Source organism: Lathamus discolor, chromosome 2, assembly GCF_037157495.1.
Source record: "Lathamus discolor isolate bLatDis1 chromosome 2, bLatDis1.hap1, whole genome shotgun sequence".
NCBI lineage: Eukaryota > Metazoa > Chordata > Aves > Psittaciformes > Psittacidae > Lathamus > Lathamus discolor.
Genome location: NC_088885.1, coordinates 71,573,761 through 71,599,726, shown reverse-complemented (window position 1 = coordinate 71,599,726; position 25,966 = coordinate 71,573,761). Strand labels below are relative to the sequence as shown.

The 25,966-nt window shown below is 40.2% G+C and overlaps 1 long non-coding RNA gene across 1 annotated transcript; it reads left to right on the top strand.

The window, feature by feature from the left end:
* The first annotated feature begins 503 nt into the window (after window positions 1-503).
* On the top strand, window positions 504-25,460 carry LOC136009254 (uncharacterized). The gene is made up of 3 exons (XR_010610437.1): window positions 504-574; window positions 20,361-20,485; window positions 24,381-25,460. It is a non-coding gene; the product is annotated as an uncharacterized LOC136009254 (long non-coding RNA).
* The last annotated feature ends 506 nt before the right edge of the window (window positions 25,461-25,966 follow it).

Here is a 25,966-nt window from a genome sequence, read left to right as displayed (position 1 = left end):
CATACCATATGCCTTATGATTCTATGCCTATACATGTATTAGGCTCGTCTAAAAGCAGGTTGCTGGGGAGGGAAATAAACAGGAAAATAAAGCATCTATCTTAAAACATAATGATCCTATAGTGTAAGGCTGGGTAAGAATCATAGCTGATGTGTTAGTTGGGGGTGATGTTGGTGCTCAGCCAAGCTACCAGACTTTCCTTTTTAGTGTACCAGCCAGAAGATACGTATGATGATCTGATAAAGCACTTGCTACCTAACACAGGAGGAATTTTGGATGGGAAGCTGCCTGGATAAAAATCAGTGCGGGTGTTAGTGACTTGTGGGAGTGTGGGGTGAAGAAGTGAGCAGTGATGTAAAAAATGTAATTCACACTGCAATTGCTGATTTCTTGTAATTATAAGAAATTCCAAGGTCCAAATTTGGGGTTTTATAGCAATTCTTGGCATTTCATACATCTCATTATTAACAAATGCTATCACTTTTTTTAGCTGCAGTTCAAACGCAAGATACTGGCTTTTACAGTGGGAACAAAGAGCATGAGGAAAATTATTTCATTTCTAAGTATCTGACAGGTAAGTATTATTTTCTGTTCCTAGGTGTGACTACATGGTTGTCCTCTGTACAGTCACAGAATCACAGAATAGTTGGGGTGGGAAGGGACTTCTGGAGGTCATTGGTCTAACCCTCCAGCTCAAACAGGGAGACCTAGAGGTGGTTGCCCAGGACCATGTCTGGATGGGGTTTTGAGCATCTCCAAGGATGGAGACTCTGCCACCTTTTTGGGCAACCTGTGCCAGGGCTTGGTCACCCTCACAGTAAAGCAGTGTTTCCACATCTTCAGATACAACCTCAGGTGTTTCAGTTTGTGCCCACTGCCTTTGGTCCTGTCTCTGGGCACCACTGAAAAGAGCCTGGCTCTGTCTTCAGATATTTGTACAAATTGACGAGATTCCCCTGAAACTTCTCATACCAGCCTTTCCTCGTACGTGAGCTGCTCCACTTTCCCTATAGTATCTACATGCCCTTTGTTTTCATCCCTTGGATGAAGAGCACAAAAACGTTTCTGGAGGATAAGACATAATTGTGAGAACATCTGACCAGTGTTCCCTTCTCATTTCCCTTTGACATAACATGCTTCAGACTATGATGCGTGAGTCCCACATGAAACAAATGGTTCCAGAGTCACAGTTAAACACAAAGGCTATAAAATAGTAACGGATGGAGATACTATACATCAGTGCTTCAGACAAATCATTGCAACATGATAATGTACCATATATAACAGAGGCAGGAGAGCGTGGTCAAGCCTTCAGGCCAGAAATATTTAAAGGTGTTGTATGAATAGACTGCAAGTTATCAGTATTTTCCTGCCTTTGATATTTATGAATCCTTCCCCCCAACCCAGTGTGTATCACTATTGTTAGAAGCCTGTAAAGAGTTAAGAATGGAAAATATCCAGAGACAGATTCTCTTCTCCAAAATTTGAATTTGCAGTGGCCCTAGAGCTGAAATCTATACTTGGATTCAAACACAGGTCTCAATCAGAGTAACCACACCTGTTTGTAATCTTAGGTAAATTAAGAGGAATTAGAAGTACTTTGATTTGCAGCTATAAGGACAGAGGCTTTGCCTCCTGGAGATCTAGAGTGAAGTTCTGGCTCTACAAAAACAACAGGGAACTGACTACCAATTCCAGTGGGACCAGTTTTTCACCTTAGTTCTTTGATATTTTCAAGCAAACTCAATCTTTTAAGCAAATGAGTAATACATTTTTGCAACCCCCTAACACTTCATGTGCTGTTAGAGTCTTGCTCTAATTGGTAAATATCTGCCTACCTTACCAGGCAGAATGGCATGACCTGGCTCTCTAAAAACACTGCTGCAATCCTTTGGAGTTTCCATGTATCCAACATAGTACCCTTGTGGGGAAAGGAAAGAACATGCAACAAGGGAAGCTAATTAGTAGAGCATAGCTAGGCTAAACTTGGCACATTTCAGCAGTGTTTGACATACACTTTCCTTGTGTGTTCCAAGCAGAAGAAAATATGTATGTCTAATTTCCGTATTTACAAATCCATGAAGAAACTCCCCTGCTTATCTTCCTGTAAGGAACAGAAGAGTGAAAACTAGGCAAATGAATTTAATCAAAATCTCTGAAAAGAAACCACAAGGATGTGTTACTTGCGGTCAGTCAGCTCACCAACCCGGTAACTTCACAGCAGGTTTCCTCTGCTGCCATGTTATCATCTGCAAGAAGTTCAAGCTATGGTAAATCAACCTGCAGGATAAGTCAACAGGAAAACAGGTTTTAAAATTCCTGAACAGTTGCAGTCTAGCTCCTGTCTTCTGCTTGTACATATGGATGCCTTCGCTAGTATATATATGATTATTTCCCAAATGTAGGTCTAAATATAATAATTAATTCCCAGTTTGTGAGAGAAGGAGCTTGGCAGATTAATGGATTTGTTTGCATGGTGCTGTGGTGTGGAAATACTAAACCTCAAGGAGGTTTGTGCATTTAGTTTGGAGAGTGTTAAGGTGAGAAGTGATCTCAGCTGGAAGTGAGTTTCTAGGAATTTTTGTCTATGCAATCCTGTGTTCCTTTTCCCAAATTGGATGGCCCTGTATTGTTCCAGCGGTGGTTTTCTGTAGCCAGGGCCACAGAAGGAAAAGCTATGACTGCTGTTTTGAATCTCAAGGGTTATTTTAGCTATGGGACAGAGACTCGTTCTGTCTGTTAGAGCAAACAAAGCAAAGGGCAGGGAGCATTTCAGTCTCTTCTGTTAAACAGAAGGGCTAAGTGATTTTTAGCCAGTCTCCTCTACTTAATGTGGAGCACATCCTTTGCACCCGAAATAAACCAAATCCCAGACCCTAATTCCAGACCGCTAACTGCAGATGTGGTTCTAGCAGACAGTAATCTTGAAGGTAAACATTAATGAAATAATTAATTCCTGCTATTATAATACACAACAGAGGTTATGCATAGAGTAATTCTTGGCACCTGAGGTCAAGTGGAGCTCTACATACACAATAAGGCCCTGACGATCACCCACGGAGTAACATTGTCCTGGGCTCACCTTGCCAGGGCCCCATCTCTATCTGCCTTCCTTGCTCTATATTGACTGACTATAGAGTGTGCTTTCTAGCTGGCACTCTCCAAACACAGTGACCTGGCTTCCCCTAGCACTCAGTCAAGTGTGTGCCAGGCTTCATCAAAACCTTTCCCATGTTCTCAAAGATGGTACTGTCACTGCCAGACCCTTCTCAAGCTGCACTGTAGATAACCAATTGCCTTGCTCTTTCCACAGAGATGTAACATGAACTGGTCAGCCCCATCTCCATCCCAGAGGTCCCATGTCATACTAGAAATGTCCCCTCATTATGAAAGGTGGAGGCAATTCCTCAGGACGAACAAATATAGAAACAATCCACAGGACAGTTTTACAAGTATTTATTCTTTGCTGCCAGTACAACAACATGAAGCCCCCTTGAAAAAATACATGTATATTTTTTTTTTCCACTAATGATGCCTGGCATGGGGAATTATGGCTGTCAGTCAAAGGTGAATAAATGTACCAAAAAGGGTTTTAAATGTACTGTAACACTATTGAAAAAGGAGAAATACCCAGACAAATAAGTAAAATAAAATATTATCATTCTCATATTACCATCACGCGTTTTAAATCTGAATTAGAGGGAACTGGACCTGCAGGTTCTACTAAATCCAGTGGACATACAGCGCATTATTTTCAGTACCTAGTTTGGCAGTCAGTTATGCTTGAGTTCACTGCTGACAAAGGTATTGGAGAAGGAATGACTTATTTAATGTCAGCATAAAAGCCCAAATGTTTACAAATGTCACTTTATGTACTTAATTTTTCTTCTGATTTGCACACTTGGCCCAAGCTGACATGCTGGCAGGTCACTCTGTGATCCTGGAACAATGTTGACTCCGAAACCATTAGCTGCATTGAATTGTTCCAACAGATCAGTGACTGAAGTAGGTGAGAATAGCAGCAAAACATAAAATATATAGTTGAAACAGATTTTTCAAAAGAAAAGAAAGAGATGTTATTCATAAAGGTTGGATAAAAAGCTACCTCCAAGACAGGAGGTGTCCTTAGAGATACATGGTAGAGCAGCCCAGTTAGCTTCAACTACAGAAAAGTGAGACATCTGAGCTTTACAAAACAAACCCACCAACTTGTAATGCTACCTGAAGATAAACAGACCTGACAGTACAGATTTATAGAGCAGAAGTGTAATAATCTTTCACGGTGAAACAGGATTACATAAGAAAGCTGACAGTTTTTTTAAGTTACAAATTGATTTTGTTTTTATAAGAGGCCTAATATCAGAGAGATAAATAATAAGCCTGAAATATCACCTGAATAAAATGTTCACTGCCTTATTCAGCTATCTATATTCAAAGTCCATAAAAACTTGTGTTTGGATGTTCTGCCATATGGATATTGTATTGGACTGTTACAACATGTTGTAGGATAGGAATAAGCATGCCACCCCCCACCTCTTCCTTTGCAGCTTCTTTCTTCCTGTTGAACAGTGTGGAGACTGTGACACCCTGGCATTGCTGTGGGTCTCTGTTGGAGTGAGATAGGTAAAGCTTGCTTGCTGTGGTCTTATCCAGCCAATTGGACGTGTGATAGGCATGAGTGTTTTCCTCCATATAACGTGTCAGAATAGTCTGTGACGTATGAGATGGTTGTAGCGGTCATTTTTTGCTTATTCCCTGACTCAGCTACTGAAGGGCATACTTCCAGGTTCAGGAGCAGCTGGAAAGGCCGTTTGTCTACAGGTCTCATCATAATGTAGTATGTGTGCGAGATATAGGTAACAATGAAGATGAATCTTTCACACATCAGCAAAGCTCTTATTCTAGTCTGTTAGCTCAGTGTTTCTGGGGCTTTCATCCTTCAGCATATACCTCTGCAGAAATCCTATTGGACTTTAAAGTCTGCAGGCACATATGACAATCTATGGCACACCAAAGGCAAGGTTAATCCCATCTAGCTTTAGAAATCTAAATGTTAAGTGGTTACAGCTAAGCATCCTCTATATTCAGGGGGGAAAAAAGAGAGGCAATGTCTGAATAAGCTTGCTGAATCACACAGTGGTGTCAGCAATGCCTGTCTATTTTTACCCATTGGAGATAGGAGATCGGCTTAGACTAGGCACCCGCCTTTTGGAGAATTAGTCAGATCCCATCTTGCAAGCTATGAATGTCAGTTCCATGCTGGCTTCATTTCTGCTATAGCCTATTCTTAGTTGTTACTGTACACTTGCATCTTAACCTACTGGCATTTCAGTAATTGGAGTCACTGCCTGATTATTTAGAGTAGGGTCTATGTTTAACATTGGGAAACCTCCAGAAAATATCAGTAAACTAACTGGAAATCATAAAATTAGGAGTACTCTCTGTTTATTTTTACCTTTGGCCAAGCAAGTTAATTGATTTGATATTATGTATAGGAATGGCATGCAGGCAGATCTTCTTCTCCTTTGACATGGAACAGCAGCAAGACAGATTAGAGTCCACATCCTCACTGTTAATCATGTCACAGAGGAAACCTGCTGGTACAGCCAAAGATGCTGAGGACCTGTGATTAGAAAGACAAAGTTTTCCAGCTCACGGCAAAAGTACAGCATCTTTGTGGACTCTTCAGAAGGTTTACGGTTCTCAGTTCATACCGTTGCTTTACATTGGATCAGGCAGTTGGTCCTCTCCAACCTAAATGGCCCCACAACCCTATAATGATGCACTAAGCCAGGACAACAACATAGTAACCTGCAGAATGAAAGACAGAAGAGCAGTTACTCCTCAGGGAGGCTTATGACCTCCGTTAATGTATAGTGTTTGGTATTTGTTGCTAGGTAAAATGCTGCAGTATTTCTGGTACGCCAGATGTGATACAGTGCTACATTGCAGAATAAAGAGCATTTTTATAGACCACGTAGATTCTCTTCTTGGTGAGTGTCAACAGCTTCCTGAAATATTGGAAGTGTGTTGTTTCTCAGAGAAACCATGCAAAACTCATTAATAAAGTGAAATTCTGGACAAGTGGAGTTCAGATACTGCACAACAGTTCCCCTAAGGACTTTAACTAGCACTTGCCTGTGTTTTCAGTTGCCTATTACATACCAGCAGAAGTTAACGTAAGATGTATTTTTAGAGGACAGATACTGTGATACCTGTGACAAACTCAAAAATGAATTTGTAACAGAGTTGTGACATTCCTCTACCATGGCAGTTATGGTACAGAGGCTTATTTAGCTGAAACCAGTGTCAACTGTTTGCTAGAAATCACTGCTGTGCTTCTTGTGGACATTTTCATTCTCAGAACTGGTGTGCAGTGCTGAAAGCACAGCCTTTTCAGACAGGTTTCTTTTCTATGGAGGAAGTAGTCTTTTGCTCTCTTACAAAAACACCTCCAGCAGCTTGAGTCACAGCCCCTAGGGAGAGCTTAAAAGGCTCACTCACAGTATAAGGATGTTTCCCCCCGAGAGGGAAATCTTTTTACCATCTTAGTTATAATATCTGGAATATGCAGAGCTTGGGTGCGTGCCTAATGGTAAGTATTGGGTTTAGGCACTTACCTGAATGGCTGTTCTTTTAAAAATCAGTGGTAAAACTGAAGACCACTTACAGAAAGTGCTAATAGTTCAGTAAACTACTGACTGGAGGGTTTCCGTAACTGAATAAGCTTAGGGGGAAAACAAGTTATCCCTCTTGCCTTCCTTTATTTTTTTAACAGTGTATCTACTAATAAAGTTTTGGGTTTGGGATTGGTCTTTCTAAGGCAAGCTTAAAAATATATTAAGAAAAAGACATAATAAAAATAATTTTCTTCATGATTTTCTCTTATTTTTTTGCTTGCCTGTCTAATTTTTGGTCACTTCCTAGAAACATCATTGAAGATACTCCTTAAGTCGTAAGTGTAAAGAAGGAACCGAGTTACAATTTTTCCCAGTGTTAAGGAACTATTAATTACTAAAACTGGTCAGAAATGTGAATAACCAAGATCAGCTGGCAGCAAGTCTAGACACTGCAGTCCAGAGGAAAAGGTTCCACAAAGTTTTCTATGAACTCAGAGGACGAGCGCCTTATTTTGAATATTGAGATATATTGATTTTGCTTGAGGTTAAGCAATTAACAGGCAAGTGCAAAATCTTATGTTAGTTTTGCTTTTGATCCAACACCTTTACTGAGTAGGGTGTTTTTATCTATATACAGAGATACAGATAAAGACTGAATTTGACAAAATCTCAACATTTAAAAAATGCAAAGCATAACAGAAAATGGTTTCAGCTAAAATGTGATTTAAGGTGTCTTGATCTGCAACATTGCAATTTTCACTGCCAGCATTTTCTGTCTAGTGGTTTGTCACTTGGTTAATGCGCCCAGAAATCTCAATGAAAATCCCTTTAACTGTAGAATTTACAAATGAGTGCAGGTTAAACTCAGTCACTAGCATTCATTTAAAGATGTAGATTAACAGAATAGTTGGGGTTGGAAAGGGATCTCTAGGGATCATCTGGTCCAACCCCCACCCTGCTTAAGCACAGAGGCGCCTAGAGCAGGCTGCCCGGGACCATGTTCATAAGGTTTTTTAATGTCTCCAAGGATGGGGACTCCCCCAGGTCTCTGGGCAACCTGTGCCAGTGCTTGGTCATCCACACAATAAAGTGGTGTTTCCTGCTGCTCAGAGGGGAGCCTCCTGTGTTCCTGCTTGTGCCCCTTCCCTCTGGTCCTGTCACTGGGCACTACTGAAAAGAGCCTGGCTCTGTTGTCTTTGCACTCTTCCTTCAGATATTGATATACATCAGTGACATCTCCCAAGTCCTTCTCCAGGTTGAATAGTCTCAACTCTCCCAGCCTTTCCTCATTTATGAGATGCTCTAATCCCTCCATCATCTTATCAGCTCTTTACAGAGCTCTCTCTAGTAGCTGCATGTCTCTACTGGACACTAGCGGCACTACACATAGTAACTTGCAACGATTTATGAGATAAAACTTCATGCAAAAGTATTTGATAATACATTTCTAAACATCAATTTTAATTTTATTTCAGTGGAAACAAGACTAAAGTGAATGACCAGCTCTTTCTCTAGATGGCTATAGGCACCTAGCAATTCCTGCGTGTTATTTCTCCTGATGTGCCTTATCTCACGCTTTATCAACACTGAATTATAACAGCTGTGGTGCCTCCTGATCTTTAAAAAATGACCCCTGAAATTTCCATGAATCTCTAATTTTCATTGCTCTAAATAATTTTGTGTCATCTGGACATTTTGCCTCTTCACTGTTAACCTCTCTCTTCTGCGAATGAGTCCTCCTTTATGAACTTTAGGATTCCTTTCTGCTGTTTCATTAAATTGCAAGTGACTTTCTCTTTGCTTGGTAGGTTTCTTAACTGTAGTGCTATTTTGCCTCTTATTGGATGGTCACTCCAGCATCCTTCTGAGATGTAAGAGAGTGGCCTTGTTTTCCTCTTACAAGGTTGGGAGAAAGAAGTTGTCACTTATTGGAAGCACTGATTCAGTGCATCACTTCCAGGTTTAATTTTGAATTAAGACACTATGGGGTTTGAAGACGTGTTTGAAGTTATGTACATGGTTAAGTACTTTGCCTTTGAGCATGAATGAATACAGATCAATGCAGTGATAAAAACAGGCAGCTTTCATGATTCAGTGGCTCTCTGAAATTTTCTTTAAAAGTGGAACAAAACTTAACAAAGCTAATTATTTCAGTCACAGTGGCTTGAAATTCCAAAACGACAACAACTTGCTCAACCTTCCGGTTACCTTGATGTGTCAGAAAGTTAGAGGTTTTGTTACAATTTTAAGCAGCAAGTTTCTGTCTCCCAGTCTTTCACCCTGTAGCTATTCAGTAACATGTTACTCTCTCAGGCTAGAAGTCCTAAAAGCTACCAGTTCACAACTCTTTGTAGAACTTACTTGATCTGTACAATCTCTTAAGACTGATAAAAGTAAGATATTTTATTTTTTCATTGTAATATATGCTGTAATAAGCTACGTACATGTGTATGTATATAATATACAAAGATATATGTACATATAGATATGCTTTTGTAATACATGAGGAGCAACTGATTACCCAAGTAAGCCACCCAAGTCAGCAGTGTGTAGTAAGCTGCAGCATGCCTCTGATGTGTGTGTCACTGCAATAACTTTCAAGGTACAGTTTTGCCTTGCAGATTATCAGTCTGTCTGAGCATTCTCCTTTGGGACATGAAAATATTTCCATTTCATTTTCATTTCATTTTAAATAGGATGTTTGGTAGAAGGTTATTCAAATGGGGCTGTTTAAACTCAGTGCTTTGCCTTGATGTGGGAACTGCTGAAATGAAAGTTAAAGGAGCTGATGTCAGGTGAGCAGAAGAGGGTCCAGAGCAGTGGCTGAATTACATTTTAGTTGATTTCTTACTTGTCAAGAGAGTGAGAAGTTAGAGAATCAAAATACTGAGCTAGTGGTACTGGAATCAATTCTTAGAGGAGAAAACGCTTTGCAGCAGTTTTGTTTAATGGATCACACTCTTGCCCATTTGCAATCTCATTGCAGTGCTGCAGCAAATACAGCTCTGATGCGTTAAAGTAATATTGGAAAGGGTACATATGTTTCCATCTGCCTTTCCATGAAGGAAATGAGCCAGAACCATGGGTCCCAGTGAGAGCAGCTCTTGAACAGTCCCACTAGCTTCAGCTGGATGGATCAAAAAGTGACCTGAATATTCCCAAGTGCAAATCTTGGTGAGACAGCTCACAGACTGACAATTCAGCAATATCCTATATGTTGTACCAGTGCCATAGTGTCTAGAAAGCCAAGACTCATGGCTGTATCTAGCTTCCACTGGAGTGTAAGGACAGGAGCTTGTCCTGTGCAGGCAAGTCCACTTTTAGTTGTAGTTGATTACAGGACAGTAGGATGAGTGTATTTGCATCTTCTTTTTCTTTCCATTTTTCTTTTGCTAGCTAGAAGTTAGAAGAACAAACACATTTGCTCATCTCTTCACATGCAAAATACACTAAACTTTGTGTAAAGTGTCTGATTTACTGTCACGCAGTTCTGAAAATGCTGTAAACAGTAGCTTAATAAATAGAGAAATAGGACCAGCTTGCCATGTAACATGGAAATAGATGCCCATAAGAATGCAAGATCAGTCCAAAATCACATAGCCTAAGTAGAATTCAGGAAGTCTTTTTTTTAAGATTCTGTCACCTGGATAATTATTTTAATAGCCACACTGTCTTCCACATTTAATTCTGAGAATGATATTTGGAGGCTGAGAGATAAACCAGCTTATAATTAGCAAAAAATGCTAAAAAGGGAAAAGAGGTTTTACTATACCTTTGTGCTTGAGTCAGACATAATTTCTCAATTACTGGCTCTAAAAGCACTGGATAGATATGTACCAGTAATTCCATATATAGTAACAATTATTTTAGCACTTGCCATTCTGCGTATGTCTTCTGTCTTCCTTGACTGCCCCTTCCCTAATGAAATGGATTTTCAAAGTGTTTTTCCATCAGCAACTGTCTGGCAACTGTTGATCTTTGTGCGCCAGGCACGCCTACGGCAATTCTCCAAACGATGAGAAATATCTGCTTCCCAAATGCAAACATGTCTGACTCTCATAGCTTCTCTGCTCAGTTCTTGTCTTTTTACCCACCCTTGACCTCAGCAAGATCTGGGATTTAACTGGTATATACAATATTTGTATTTTTCATTATTCTTTCCTGTAAGAGGAAAATGTCAAACACTGTATCAGAGGAGTATTGCCCATGTCCCACTGAAGTCTTTAACTTGTCGTTTCAGCACATTTAACATTCCTAGAATAATTTAAATCCAGCCTTATTTAAAATATGAGATACTTTCTTTCCTTTTTCTGATGTATTTTGCAAATATATGTTTATATATGTATATATGGACACATATACATAAATGCTTTTCCATAACACACCATCTCTTAGTATATGTTGCTTCACAGAATCTCCTGTTCTCTCCTAAAAGAAGAAATCCTCACCCTACCTCTTTCTTCCATCTTGCCCCTTTTGCCTCAATGCCTTGACCTTTCCTCTCCCATTCTTTCTTAAATCCTTTTGCTATGTCTTTTATAACAAACTGAAATTATCTTCACAAAGATCTCTGTTTGTGTCTGATTTCTAGGACCTTTCTCCCACTTTGGCAGGTGGTGATTATATACTCACCCTTGTGTGTGTATGCATCTTGCAGGTTTTCTGCAACTCATGAAAAGAACTGCAGCATTATTTGCAGAATCAAGACTACTTTTATGAGGGAGTGTATAGTGTGTTTAAATGTGCAGTATAGCCAACTACTGCCAAACGTGCAATATAGTAAGATTTTTTTCATATATTCAAACTATTTGGAAAAAGGATACAGTGTGGCCTTTTGACCACAAATGCAGCTAGAATGCTTCAGAAATTTGAAATATAGTTGACATTAAATGGACAGGTTTGTTGATGAACTTTAGTACTTAAAATGAACAGATCATGCCGTACATTTATTAGTTGTTAGTCATATTGTCGTTAATTCTGCCCGTATCACAGCAAATAGAATCAGGTACCAAATGAGAATACTCAAGCACTATATCTTGTGTACTTAACATATGGAAAGGTGAAAGGGGAAAAGAAGTTGGTGTGGGGGGAGCCCAGCTGCTATAAGCCATCCTATTCAAGTGACACATCACATGTATTTCTCATGAACTTGTCAAGGTGTTGGAAGGGCTTGACCTGAATCAGGGCTAAACCCCTTGTCTTCATCCATCAGCTGCTTCAGGCTGGCCTGATGAAAGTAATCACCTCTGCCAGCCACCCCCATTGCCCTAGGTCATACCCTGCTGTGGTTGCAGAAAGCTGGGTAATGACCCACCAGCAGTCATGCTCTGCTGTGGGGGGGGGCCACTGCACCACGGGGTGCTGCCGTGGGTGTGGGGGTACAGTCCCAGCTGGGGAAGGTGCTGTCCCTGGTTCTGAACCACGGGGTTCAGCTATGCTGAGCCCCCCAAAAAGGTGCAGGAGCGCATGCTACTCCTGCCACCTGCAAACTGAGCACTTACATTCACGGGGTGCAATGCTGGTGTCCTCATGATTCACTGCAGTCTGGTGTACTGTGCATGCTAGGACTGCTGTGACAAGTCTTCACCTTTGCTTACTGGCCAATTTGTCCCTTGGAAATGGATGTGGCAATTCCTTTCATCATGCGTGAAATTAAGAAAGAGGGATATCCAGAGAGGGAATAGGAGATATGCTGAAACATGTAAGCCACATACTTCAGAGCTCTGTGTCCTCCAACAACCTGATGATATAAACAAAACTTGAACTGAAATAGCCTGTTCCTTAGCGGATGCAAACAAGTTTCACTGAATTTGCTTTTTGTTTCTCACTCAGACTCTGATTAGTCAGGTTGTGAGTCACAACTATTCACTCTAAGATAATAACCTTTCATCCATTATGAAACAATTTTGCATACCAAAGCATTTTCTGTAAGACATACTAGTCACATACTTTATGTAGTATTTTTTTAACAGCGGCTTGTTCAAATTTTATGCTTGAATAAGCAGAATTTTTTCGTACCTGGAGTGTGGGTCACACTGCAGCGAATAGAATTTCAGAGACATTTGTTCAGCCTGGAAAGCATTTTTACAACTTGGCCCCTTATTTCAATGTCTAGCTGACATGTGGGTTCTTAAAAAAAACCCCAAAAAAACACAAAAACAAAACAAGCAAACACCTATTCCACTCTTCAAAGGCCAAAAATATAGAAATCAATTCTTTGTATCATCTTTATTTAATGTCTTAATTCTCCTTAGAGGAACCATATAACAGGAGAGAAAAAACACACTGAGTATTGTAATTTGTTTTGTATAAAATGGTTCCTTGGTCTTATTGCTGTTTAGATTAGAAAATATTAATAGATTGAGAGACTCTCCCCTACACACATATTAATGATGTTTCCAAACCTTTTTTTTTTTACTTTCTCTTTGCAATTAGGCATTGTACATTTTGTTTGTATCATATCCTATTCAGGATGTAAGACATGGCCAGCTTTGTGTCCGGGTTTGTCTCGAGTTACACATGGACTATCCACATTAGGAAATCAAGCAGAAGGTTGCAAAAAGAGGAAAGATGCCATAGGTTGGGACATAGATGCTTCTCCATTGATAATGTTTGCTTCTTCTAGTTTCGATACTAATGAGCCACTCAGAATTAATGAAAAAATAGTTTCTATTTAATTTACTGCTAGAGCACCAGTAGAGTCCTGCCTATGTAAACTGACATATAATGGCAAACATGTAAAAAGTCTTGTCATAAGAATTGCCAGCTAAGCAGCCATAAAGAATGTTTTAACCATAATCTTTCTGGCTCCTTTCCCATCTGTAAGATTTTGTTGTCTCATTTACTCTCTATTTACACAGGTATTATGAAAATAAATAATAGATGAAGAATTTAGCTATTCAAGAGATGAATGTTTTAGAAAAACTAATGAGCAAATTCTTAGAAGGGCTTAAATAATGTGTAGCAAATAAGGATCATTCATCAAATGACAGCAGATAAAATATATATCGAGAACAAAAGAATGTGACAATCAGTTACATATTCTCAATAGAACAGGGTTGGCTTGGAATGAAACACTACCAACCTATTATAATGAAATTAAAGGCTAACAGAATTTGTAGACTCAAAGGAACCAAATTGATGGTCCATAAGTAACCCTAATTCTGGTATTTCTTGATTCTGATATGCTCAACTTTGCACCTTCAAGAGTTTCTTTTAATATTTTGTGTGTGTGCGTGTATGTGACATATATTTTCATAATATGTTTTCATTTTCATAAACCCTCTCTTTCCATATGCTTGCATAAAGCAATTACCATGGAAAACACATAAAATGCTTCCTTGTTAACAAAAGCTCCAAAACCTTGCAGACTAAGCAGACTGCCACGGTTAATAAGATTTCCACATGCCAGCTTAGTTGAATGAAGCCTTGTCTGTTTCATGAACACAGCTATCTTCTGCTCCTTTTCTCAGCCATGAAGTCTAGAATTGTGAGAACATTCCCCCCAGTTTTACACTTCTAGTACCTCTCAAACAAGCAAATACACAGTGCACTACGGTTATCCATTTTACTCCATATGCAGAAAACCCTTCAAGAGTTGAGGTCATACAGCTTTTACAAGTGCAGTCTTCCTACTGCCATTGTAACAAAGACAATCACAGCCATTAAACTCCAGTTAATTCCATGTACTGTGCATCCAGAACTCTAAAAAATAACAAGAGCAAGGACAAAGAGTGTCTGCTGACAGACACTGGTAGGTGTCATCTGGAACATCTGGTAGATGTTGTAGACAGGAGTAGGCAATGAGTGACCAGAAAGTGAAAACCAGAAAATTTCAGTCCATGGTAATGAATTACGAATAGCAGCACACAGCCTAGCAGTTCTGTATTTTTGGTGTTGCAAGGTTATCTTGATTTGAAACGGTCTTATGAAGAGGCTAGAGCCTAGCCCTCTGGCCCTCTGTTGCACTGGTATCATGCTTCCATCTCTCCCCCCCCGGGGTAAAAGCAGTCATTATACTTCTAACAACTAATTATCAATATCTTGCAATGTTATATGATGGGTTATTTTTACTGTAATCACCTACACTGCAGAAAATTTGAGACCTCAGTATGTGCCTTCATGGTGCTGAGCATTAGAGAAACATAAAAAGAGACGGAGAGCCCTGCGATGGAGAACTTACTGCCTAAAATAAGACTTTTCATTTTCTATTTTTAAAACCAAGTTCATTCATCAATACTGTCTCTAGCAGGAGACAGAAGGGATGAAACAGCAAAGCAGTGTACAAAAATATACTCAAATTGCATAGATTTTCTAAAGTCTTGGCTGGAAAATCTGGTCTCTAAGGTAGTTTCCAAACTAGAAAGGAGATTGCTACTCCCACTATGGCATGTATCTCCTCTGCCATGAAGTTTCTGTCCCGAGAGATGCTATAAGGGTTATTGGATGTCATACTAGGCATGCCCATGGTTACGTACTGATGACCTTGCATTTTGGAGAGCATGATGCTATGGGGGAAGGCAGGAGAAATTCTGTCTCTGGTGCAAAGGACGTTTTGCTTTGTCAGCCTTTTGAATATGTCTTTTGTTCAGGGCAATCAGTGTACAGTTTGGAGAACAGCGTTTATTATATAGGTTTACCGCTCACTTTGCAATTCAGGCACAGATCCGTAGCTCGCTAAGCAGTGTGCAAAATCATGTTTTGAAAGTGCCATCTAGTGGCTCCATAGGTTGTGGGGTTTTTTTTTGTGCCAGAAAGTGAAGTTCATCTCCCCTAAACTCAGGGTCAGACCAAAGGCCATGCAGGCTTTCGAGTCAAGGCAGTCAGCAGGGACACAGTAGCTATTTGCAGCCTGCAAGAGTAGTGCAAATGCTGTAATCTGGCTGGCTAGAAGACATTGCTGGAACAGGGAAACATGCACAGGTGGCCCCAGGAATGGGCATGTGATCATGGCTGCTGCACGTGGACATGAAAATGGAAGTGTGGCAAAGGTATACAGAGTAAAGGCACATAGAAATAACCAAGTCCTATTTTTCTATTGGCAGGCCCTTTGTTCTTTTCAGGAAGACAACAGCCCTTAAATCTCCAAGTTAAAATGGTTTGTACTATAGATGTTTTTCTGAATATCTATTCTTCAATACTTTAAAATACGACTGCAGACCACTAAGGATCTTCGGAGGCAGGTGAAGATCACTGATGTGCTTTATTTTCTTAAAAATATAGAGACAAAACAACTTGTTCAAACTGGATGGGTCAGATTTTTAGCAAACCAGTGGCAGTTTCATTTGGACGCAGCACATGGCTTTGTGACTAGAACACTGGAGAAAGGAAACCAAACTTTGTTTTCAGTCAGATTTTATTGCAGCAAACCCAAAAGTTTTGTAGCTTTGTGTAACAGCTCCAAACTGATGTAATTGTTTCCCAAGAGTTGCTGAATTCTATATGGGCTCTTAGTAGCTTTATTACTGTATAGTCTGGAGTTCTTAGTTTGGCATTAGTTCCTCATAGAAATCATCACTTTGATTACTGATCCTTTTCTGCAACTGACAAAGTCATTGTAAGCCAATATAAATCAATGTATTATTTCATCTTTTTACAGTTTCAGAAGACCACAAATCATTCTCAGAAGTTATAAGTTTAATTCACTTGCCACTAATTTAAGCCTCAAATTTTATTCTGGTTCGTCTCTTGTGGCTGGAATAAATGGACCATTCACTCCTGGTTCCATTTATGCATATCCATCAGAATGAGTGAAGCTCTGCAGAAAGATACAAACCCTTGTCGAAGCAGTTAGATAAGCAGTAATGTTATACTCATTTATAACTTAAAAGCAATGTATAACTCTTGAAACAGGTTCTGTATTACATTATATTTTATTCAATAGCAAGTGGGTTTTCCTGAAGTTCTACTTTTTTGTGGCACTGGTAGTTGAACATACAATGAAATATATGATTCACAGTATTACCTTGTTTAGCTCCAATTATGCACTTCAATCTTGCCACTTCCATGTGGTTCATCCAAATGTTTAGTTAAACATATGTTGATTCTTTTTTTTTTTTCTGGATATACACCCTTTTCTGAATTGGGGTCAGAGTACTAACGATTGCACTATACATAAAAATAAATGCTCATGTTGCTGCTATATCTGTTTTTAATAATTTAGGAGACACTCTGGCACCATGGTGTTGAAGCCTAGACATACTTCTTCATCTTCTAAGACCCAAATAAGTGATATAACATATGATAAAAATCCAAAAAGAAAAGAACCCGCAAAGAACCGTCGGCACAGGAACCTTAAAGTCCCATGGAAATAGTTCTGCTAATTTAGTTCATTCCTGATCATTCCTGATTTTCACAGTTGAAATTAGTTACATCTGGAACATTAAGAGGGAACACCATATTTTTGTTTGTTTGTTTGTTTTGATAGATATTTTGGTATTAAACCCAATGATGTCCCTTAAAATAGGGAATATGTGAATGATAAGGAGCTGTAAGGCTAGTGAGGAAGGCCATTTTTTCCCTAATTCTACTGATGAATCAAATCATGCCAAAATTTTGATGTATTCCTGTCTCTCCCACACAGAAATTTTGGATATTCATTCTCTATTCAAAAGCATTATCAAGTGAAAGAAGCTCTTCCCATAAAGCATTTTCAAAAAGCAAAGATTTTCCAGAAAGCTTTCAAAAAAGAAGTCTTCACCTCACCACAGAACATTTGCAAAAGCAAACTGCAGATGCTTCCTCAAGTTCTAGTCTTATGACCTTTAATTTAAAACGTGTTTTGTTTTAAAACATGGCCTATAAACATGCCTGGGGGGAGCTCAACACAGTCGTTTAAGAAACAGAAACTTGAGACATGTGGTTGAAATATGGTGGGAAGAAAAATAGAAGGCATCACATTAATAACACAGAAATTTCAAATGCAGTTTTCTAATTATTTCCTCTTTGAATGGGGTTCTAGAGAGCCAGGGGACAATGGCAACAAGGTGCATGCCCAGCAAGCTAATTGGCCTTTAAGTCTGTCATTTACTGTTTGTACATAGCTTTAAGTCTGTAAAACAAACCCTTCCAAGGTAAAGCACTCAACAAGGGTCAAACTGTTTATCTGGTGTTCTGACCTTGAGGATGACCAATGGGATAGTGCCTTTCCTGTGTGTATCTACTGCTGCTAAGTGATCAAGTAGTGAACTGATTATGTTAATGTATTTCACAAAGAAGGGAAAAAAAGTATAATCAGTACAAAGTCTTACACTGAGATATTGCAGTCTGAGTCCCTTTTAATTGTTGCACTAATTGTTAGCCTCAGGAGAGGGAGGACTCAAGGAATGATAAGGCAGGACACCAGAGCTGAAACTCTCAATGCTGAAGAACTTGTGTTTAGGGTTCTGACACAACCAGTCTGAAAGACGAGCTTTGCTGTCGGGAGCCTACTGTTTACTACCAGCATACCCCACACTGAGAAATAAGAGAAGGAAATCAGTGTACTACAAAACAGTTTCATCTTTAGGTTTTGCATGTTTCATAGTGGCATAGTTTCAGTAGAGGAAGAGAAGTTCCAGATCAAGCTGATATTTAAAACTTGCTATCCAAAATGAGGCTCAGCCATTGTCCCTTCCTTTTCTATAGCCAAAGCGTGTTTGTGCCTTCTGTCTGGTCATCCACACGCAGCCTTGACTGGAGCTAGCAGGGCTTCTCACTTAGCCATGATGTGGTGTAGGCACGTGTTGCTTCCTGAGGTAGACAATGCCTTGGTGGACTACCCCATAACAGAGTGACTGGCAGGGCCTGCCAGCAGATGTAACGTATCCTTGGGCACTGCCTGCCTGCTCTGCCTCCACAGTGTGGGAAAGGGACATCTGGGCAGACCCCGATTTCGTCCATGCTGAAGCTCTTATGTCTTCTAGCCAGAGCAAGGAGGAGCAAGGAAAATATACTTGGTTCAGGTCCCCTATGTAACCATATTAGGCAGTCACAGTCCTGCTCTGGGCAGCCATAGCTGATGGACTTTTCCCCATGATGATGCAGAATGAGAAGTTACCTCTAACATCGGCAGATATTGGGATGGTACCTGGAAGTGATATTTCAAATCTAGTCCAGACTTGCTGCAGAGTGCTTATGGACTGCAGACTTTATAAGGAAGAGCATTCACTGAAAAAGCAAACAGGAAACCACATTTTAAAAATTATAGCTGAACATATGGAAGTTTTCACATGCATGATGTGAATTGTGGAGTGTGTGTGTTACTAACAGGCAGTGCTATCGCTGATTCTGTATTACAGCAGGCCTGTTGTAACAGACTCCAAAGCACTATTCTAGTCTAAACTGTAGTGAAGAGCCCAAGTCAGAGCTGGGTTACAAGAGCTGGGGAGCCGCTCTGTAATGACGTACAGATATATGTGTTTTGACCTACAGTGTTCATTTTCTGGATGTGTTTCTTTCATGTAGTAAGAGGCCATGGAAAAAAGGCGCACAGGAAAATTCACAAATGGCCCGAAGACGGCCATCTACCAGCAAATGCCTGAGATTTCATAAAGGAAAATGCTCAGAATATGAACTTTGAAAACTTTTGCTCCTTCACCAGTTAAAAGCAAAGTTGGCTTTGCCTACACAAGCTGAGACTAGCACCATTCAAAAGTAAAGTGGGTGTTTTTGGACTAGAAAGGACTTTCATCAAGGTCTCTTAAGGAGAGGAATTTGGAAAAATCAAGCTAGGAGTCTCTGTAGAAGGCATAAAAGTTTCCCTTGCAGAGATATGCTATTATGTGATGTCTGCAGCTGTGGATACACTCATGCTGGGATGTCTGAGTCGTAGGTTTTCCGCCTAACTTATTATGCAGAGGCGATAAAAGCGCTAGACCTGGGGCAGCAGCGGGATCCTGTGCACACTGCTCAGCCTCCTGGTTGCCCAAAGGGCTTGTTCAGCCGGGACACCGTCAGTGCGAAGGCACGTGGAGAACAGCGGTGCGGGTTTAGCACGAGGTGCCCAGGGATGTTTCCGTGGGGCTGCGCACTAACTTTTGCCGAAGCCAGTGTCCCTGGATTAGCAGATAAAGCAGCTATGATGGCTGTGAGGGAATGTATAGGGGCTGTCTGCTAGATTTAGCAGAAGTTTACCAACTGTCTATAGACTGCCTTTGGGGATTGTTGCCAGCGCTGTGCATGTGTCTGAGCCTCTGTGCTGCTCAGGCGGTTACGGAGATGCTGTTACCAAAAGGTACCTCTCCATGCTCTTCCGTATTTCATAAGCTGTGCTAACAGATCATCAGTTAAACGCCCAACCATGCGGTTTAACCCAGGAGGTAGCGACACTAAATCTTCTGCTCCACCTTGCCCATGCTGAGGCACAACCCGAGGACTCTGCGTGTGTGTAAGTGTGTATTTTATGTATGTTTTTACAATCTCGGCTGCTCATTTGAACACAGCTGCCACTCAAGCGCTACAGCAAGAACCCTGCCCCAGCCCGAAGGGCCTCGGCCACGCAGAGGAGTGGAGGAGCGTGCCTAGCTCTGGCTGAGGCCCATCACGGGCCCGCTGCTGCCCGGCGCCGGCAGGGCGCCCCCCGGCGGCGCGGTGGGGCGCAGCAGCAGGTGCCCCCGCTCCTGGCGGTGGCAGCCGCCGTAGCGGAGGGTAGCCGGCAGAGGGCGCTGCTGCCACGGCGGCCTGCCCCTACTCCGCACGCATGGCTGTGGCCGAGCGCGTTTGGGTGGCTTTTCCACGTTAAGGTTTTGCTCTGTTCAACAGGACAAGAGGGAAAATTCCAGCTCCTGAGCCCGGGGCGGGGAGTGCGGGTGAGGCTGGCCTCCAGAGGGAAAGACCTTGTGGTACCTCCCACCTGGCCGCTGTCTCCACAGCAATGGAATGAATAGGTCAGTTCCGGTTTTTCACTTTTTAATGGTTTTTTTTTTAGCCAAAATGGCAAGGCCGTTTGCTACCAAGTGCCTCATTATTCAGTAATTATTGTGATTGCCGCCATCCCCTTGCCTCTGGACCCCTTTATGATTATGTTGGCCAATGCTCTGTGTGGAAGCTTTTGGATGGCAAAAAGGTTTTACGCTGGCCCATGAGACACTGGGTTTTACACTGCGCACCCTCTTCTCCCCCCTCAGTTTTCCAGATTGCCATTAATAATGTATAAGAATAAAGGATGCCCTTTGTGCAGTTTGGGGTTGCTGTAAGCTGTCTCAAGTGTTTTATAGAGGCTGATTTTAATTTTGCCACCCAAGAGAGTAATAGTCCCAAGGAAATGAAGCATCTTTCTGCTATTGTTATATATTCGAAGGAAAAATCCTGGCACATAATTGGCTAAGAAATAGTAGTGTGATGAGTCAATAAATTTCTATTGTGTAGCTTTCTCTGGGTGAACAATACCATGTTCTGGGGTAGTGTTAAACAATTAGTTCACATATCATACAAATAAGCACATCCTAGATGGATACATCTGGGGGTAGTAGAAACTGTTCATCTCCGGCCAATCAGACAGCAGTTTTTATTTATTTCAGTTTAACAGAATACCTCTCTGGGCTCTGGGAGACCTTGCGAGCAATTGAAAATACAATAACTTTGGAAGGAAAGCCAGCAGTTTTTCCTCTCTCTCGATCCAGAATAATAATATATGACAAAATATCCTGTTCCCACAAGCATTGGCCTTTCTATCCCTAAGTGTGTAAACAGATAGCTGTGCGGGATCGATGGACCTCTTTGCAGAGTATGTCCTGCCATGTGTCTCCCTGCCCTCTTTCTCTAGTGGAAGAGTTTTCGGCGTTAATTTCTTTCAGTACGAAGCAGAAAGAGAGATGAGTCTGTCCACAGGTCCATCAGAAATGAGTAATAAGGTCAGAACCTCACTTTGTGTAGATGCAGCTGCCTGTGTTGAGGAAAGTAGGTTGAAAAAGGCTGAAAATCAGCCATATTGTTTCTTTTGAATTTCAGCCACTGGCTCCCTGTACAGTGCTATTTAGTGGCAAAATATTGTATTTTCAACTATATATGGTGAAAAAAATTACAAGAAATGTACCTTCATCTTCAAATGGCATTCACCATTTTGCCTGATTTGTTTGGAGTAGTTCTGTTTAAATTCCTGAAATTATTTGTATTGTTTTGTGTTACAATAGTGAGTAGAAATCTGAACCATTTTGTTAGATGCTGTTCAAATACACACTAAAGGACAGTCCCTTCCCAGAAGGTTTGCAAGCTAGTTCCTTACCCTGAGAATAGAATTTAATTCCTGGATTTAATTTCTTGGTACATTTGAGTTCTTGTATCTCAAGAAAACTCAATTTTTCTCTGTTCTCATTTAATCCAAATTACTGCCTAATTAGAAGTTAATGTTTTCGAAGGAGGACTACCAAGAGAGTTTTCATGCAACTTGAAGCATGCAGGATTCTGTGAGCTAAGTTTCTGCAGATGGTGTGTGCCTACAGACACAACTAGATCTCTCTAAGACATTAAGGAAAAGTTTAATATGTTTCATTTTGTGCAGGGGGATTAGTGGTCCCCAGCTGTGCCTGAGACCATCCATTCTTCACAGTTGGTCATTCTTATTAATCCCCAGGAAATGGCCTAGGTTCTAATTTCTTGTTTCTTGAATACAAACTGAGCAAAATACATTCAAACATGATAGTGTAAAAATTGGAATCATACTTTGTGATGGATCCCAGTTGTGAAGAAGTAACTTCTGTGGGGGTAAAAAAGTAATACCCTAGCTTCACCTCTGTTGTTTGTTTTGAAGGGTCATGGTAGATAAAATGGGAGAACATAGGCATCCCAGACACCCTTCTTAATGAGCCCAAATGTATTTTTAGTCCGACTGTTGTTTTTTTGTCTTTGAGAAAAGAGGTGTCAGCATGGAAAAAACAGTGAGCCATTATGGCAGTTGGGATTAACAATCCAGAAGCCTGTTGATGTTAAAAATGCCATCAACCAGGAAAATGCTGCTTTACTTTACTGATGTTCAATAGGTTTGAAGTGGATTGCTCTAGCTTTGTTTCCTGAAAAGGGTGAAGTTTCTAGGACTGTCAGCCCTGACAGTAGATGGTCAGTGGATTGCTACAGTGTGAACTCATTATGGAGTCTGTGTGCTTTCTAACCATATAAGGCCGGGCAAAAACCGGTTTGTCTCTTTGTTCCTCAAACGCTAGTTCTCCAATTGTAGGGACTATGCCTGGCCATCTTTGTTGTGGCCTTCTTAGTTTGTGTGCCTGAGGCCTTAAAGAAGGTATTAAGCTTCTCTTAGCTCCCTCCCAGCCAGTGCTTGGCTTTTTCCAGACTTCTGATTACTTGAGCACTCAAATTTATCATCCTGCTGGTCAAGAACAAATCACAGTTAAAGTGGAAAGTTCATGCTTTGAAAAAGATCTTGCTAAAAGCACAGGCTTTTCTCATAAGCCACATAAGAATGTTAGAGACACAGCAGAGTGAGCAGCAGAGGAATATAATCTCTCAGCCCTCACCTTACTGCTCCAGAGGCTTCCAAGGGCTTTGGCCACTATGCTTGAGAAAAATATGCAGACTTGTTCTTGTTCCTGCTTCTCCAACTGCAGCAATTCTTTCAAGCCCCAGGGCAGCTCTCTTCCTTAGGTTGCATTTGTGCTTAAAGGAGTTCATTTGTGAATACTCTTCTTTTCCTCGCTTTTTGCTACAGAGTTTTTACTTTACCAGCTCTTCCTTAGGGATAGCTAGCTAGCCAGAGAGTTGGGTTCTAGCCATGTGGAATCCTTTTCTTTCACTGTGGCAGAGCCATTCTGCTGGCACTTGCCAATGATGTCTCAGTTTTACTTTGACAGTGTAAGCTGTCAAGGGAATGTTTTAACACACAGCAATTCTTGTAATTGTAAATGGCATTTCTCCAGGAACAAAAACAAACAAAAAGATATTCTATAAACAGTGTGAAACTAATTTTTATTTTATTTAAATGAATTTTATTTTATTTTATTTTATTTTATTTTATTTTATTTTATTTTATTTTATTTTATTTTATTTTATTTTATAAAACAAGATTGAAATTTAGACTTTTCAGTACAAAAATCTCTGTCCTGATGTCCACATCACTGGAGATGCTAAAATGGTTGGACACTAAGAAATGGAAAGGACTGAGTGAGTTTACACCTCTACTGTCTCCTTTGCCTTCCTAAAACTTGGTTGCATAAATGAATAATGAGATGTGATTTGTGTCTACTTAAGGCAAAAAGTTCTTAATCCTCTACAATTTTCAACAAATGGATGAAAATGAGCATGTGAAAAGCCTCAGCTATGAAATACTCAACATTTTACTTAGAAGTCCACTCATGTATTTGAACTGAAATTGAGGCTAGATGAAATGTTTAAAAATGCCATACTGATTTTCTTTGGTGTTTGCTGTAAAATGCATCTTTGCTATGTCTTGAACTAGTAAGTCTTATTTTTGTTCTCTTAAAGATGTAGAGCAACATGTTAATCAGAAAATTCAGTATCTATGCCTGATCCATTGTAAAACAGTGTGTCTTCCTTTCTTTTTTCCCACAAAAAGTCTAGCCTGGTAATTATTTGAATTATAGTGATTCGGGTACTTTGTGACTTCTGAGAATGTTTATTTTCTTTGCGTGGAGGCATGGCTTATATGGAATACCAGAAAAACCTAGTGACCTGTTTCATTCCATGCTAGCACATCTGTGAGGGTGAAACATAGGACACATCTCAATTAGCAAATTACTTTGGATCAGGGGTGTATTTCTGAAGTCTAGCTCGTGAATGTCCTCTCTTACTATGTTTTCTTTCATGTTTTAGGTATAGAGGCTGGGTTGCTTCCACGTGACACTGAATTGGAAGATGCACCTCAGTGGCTGTACTCTAACCACTGCCCAGCGTTCTGTCCATGGGACCACACCAGAACTAAAGGAAAGTAACCCTGCTTTGAAATGTGTGTAGTGCAGACACTGGATCCATAGCACTAATAATTCTGGATTGCTCTACTCATTAGCATAGCCAGGGCATGTGAATGCAAAACCCAAAATAGGGGAAGAAAGCATGCATGTTATTTAATGTGTCCATCTTACTCATACTATATTCATTTATCTTGAAAATTCAGCAGCAGAATAGTGGGCAAGTGGTGTATAAAACCCAGCTCTGGAAACTCCAACCCATTGCCCCACTTCAAAGAATATATCAAAGAACTTTTGTGAATTGTCAAACAAAGATAGCAAAACAGGGAGAGACATTATTAATTGCTAATTTGAAGTTAGTGCCCTACTGTTGTCTGGGTGGAGAACATTTGTATCTGTTGTTTATCATTCAAGTGTTAAGAATGCTTGCTGCAGTTCCTGCAGTGTTAGTTCAAAGGCAGTTATTTACATTTGCAGGGAAAAATCTTAGCAATTACACCTTGCGTTTGGTTCAGTAGGACCAGCACTTATAATTAATTGCCCTTATTATTATATTAACTTGTTTTTCTGCATGTATGCTCTTGTGCTCTGGCTTACCTTAGAAACTATCCAGCCTCAGAGCTGATTTTATCGTTGTTGTAAGTAAAGAGAGAGAATAATTGAAGGCATATTCTGTTCCCAAATTAACTAAGCTAGCAATTTAACCTCGTTTCTCTGATTTAAAATATTATGAAAGATATGCCTGTGGATGTATGTATTAGCATATCTAGGTACATATGGATGAGATTGGCACTCCAGAGTATCGAATGTTGATTATTAGCCTTTAAATACCATTAATAAAAATTAAATAACTAATTTTTATATGGCAGATTTTCAACACGCTTTAAAAATACAAACTAACTGAGTGGGACTCTGTTTCTGAACAGGAAAAGTCCAAATCCAATCTTCCTGTCATTTTTGAGCTAAAACAGCTATTTCGGGGAAGAAGCAGTTTAACACCCAACCTAACATTACAGTTCTAATTTTGGAGATGGCCAGGCTTTTGCAAGCTAGTTTTCTCCAATGCAGTTCATTTTGCTATGTTTAGTGAATCAAAGAAAATCAAATTAAAACTTAATGTCTTTACTCCTAATTATAAAACAAAACAAAAAAACCCAAACCAATTAGTCAGGTGTATAACATCTTATTACCCAGTAACTGCAGATACAAGCACCCTGCTTGTTGCAACCTGCTGGGATCTTAGCTTTTCTATGATTTTTGTTTGAACTGAAGTCATATATGTGGCAATATAGCGACTAGCAAGGAACACGCTTGTGATGTAAGTCATCCTACTTCTCAAAGACACTCAGAAACGATGACTATATCAGCATTTTGATTTATCATCCCATGAGTGTCAGAGGCGAGCCTGGAGCTTCAGGAAGAACAGCTTCATTTCCTTCATCCTGGAACAGTTTTGTTCCTTCGCTCCAAGTAAAATATGCTGGGCCAAAT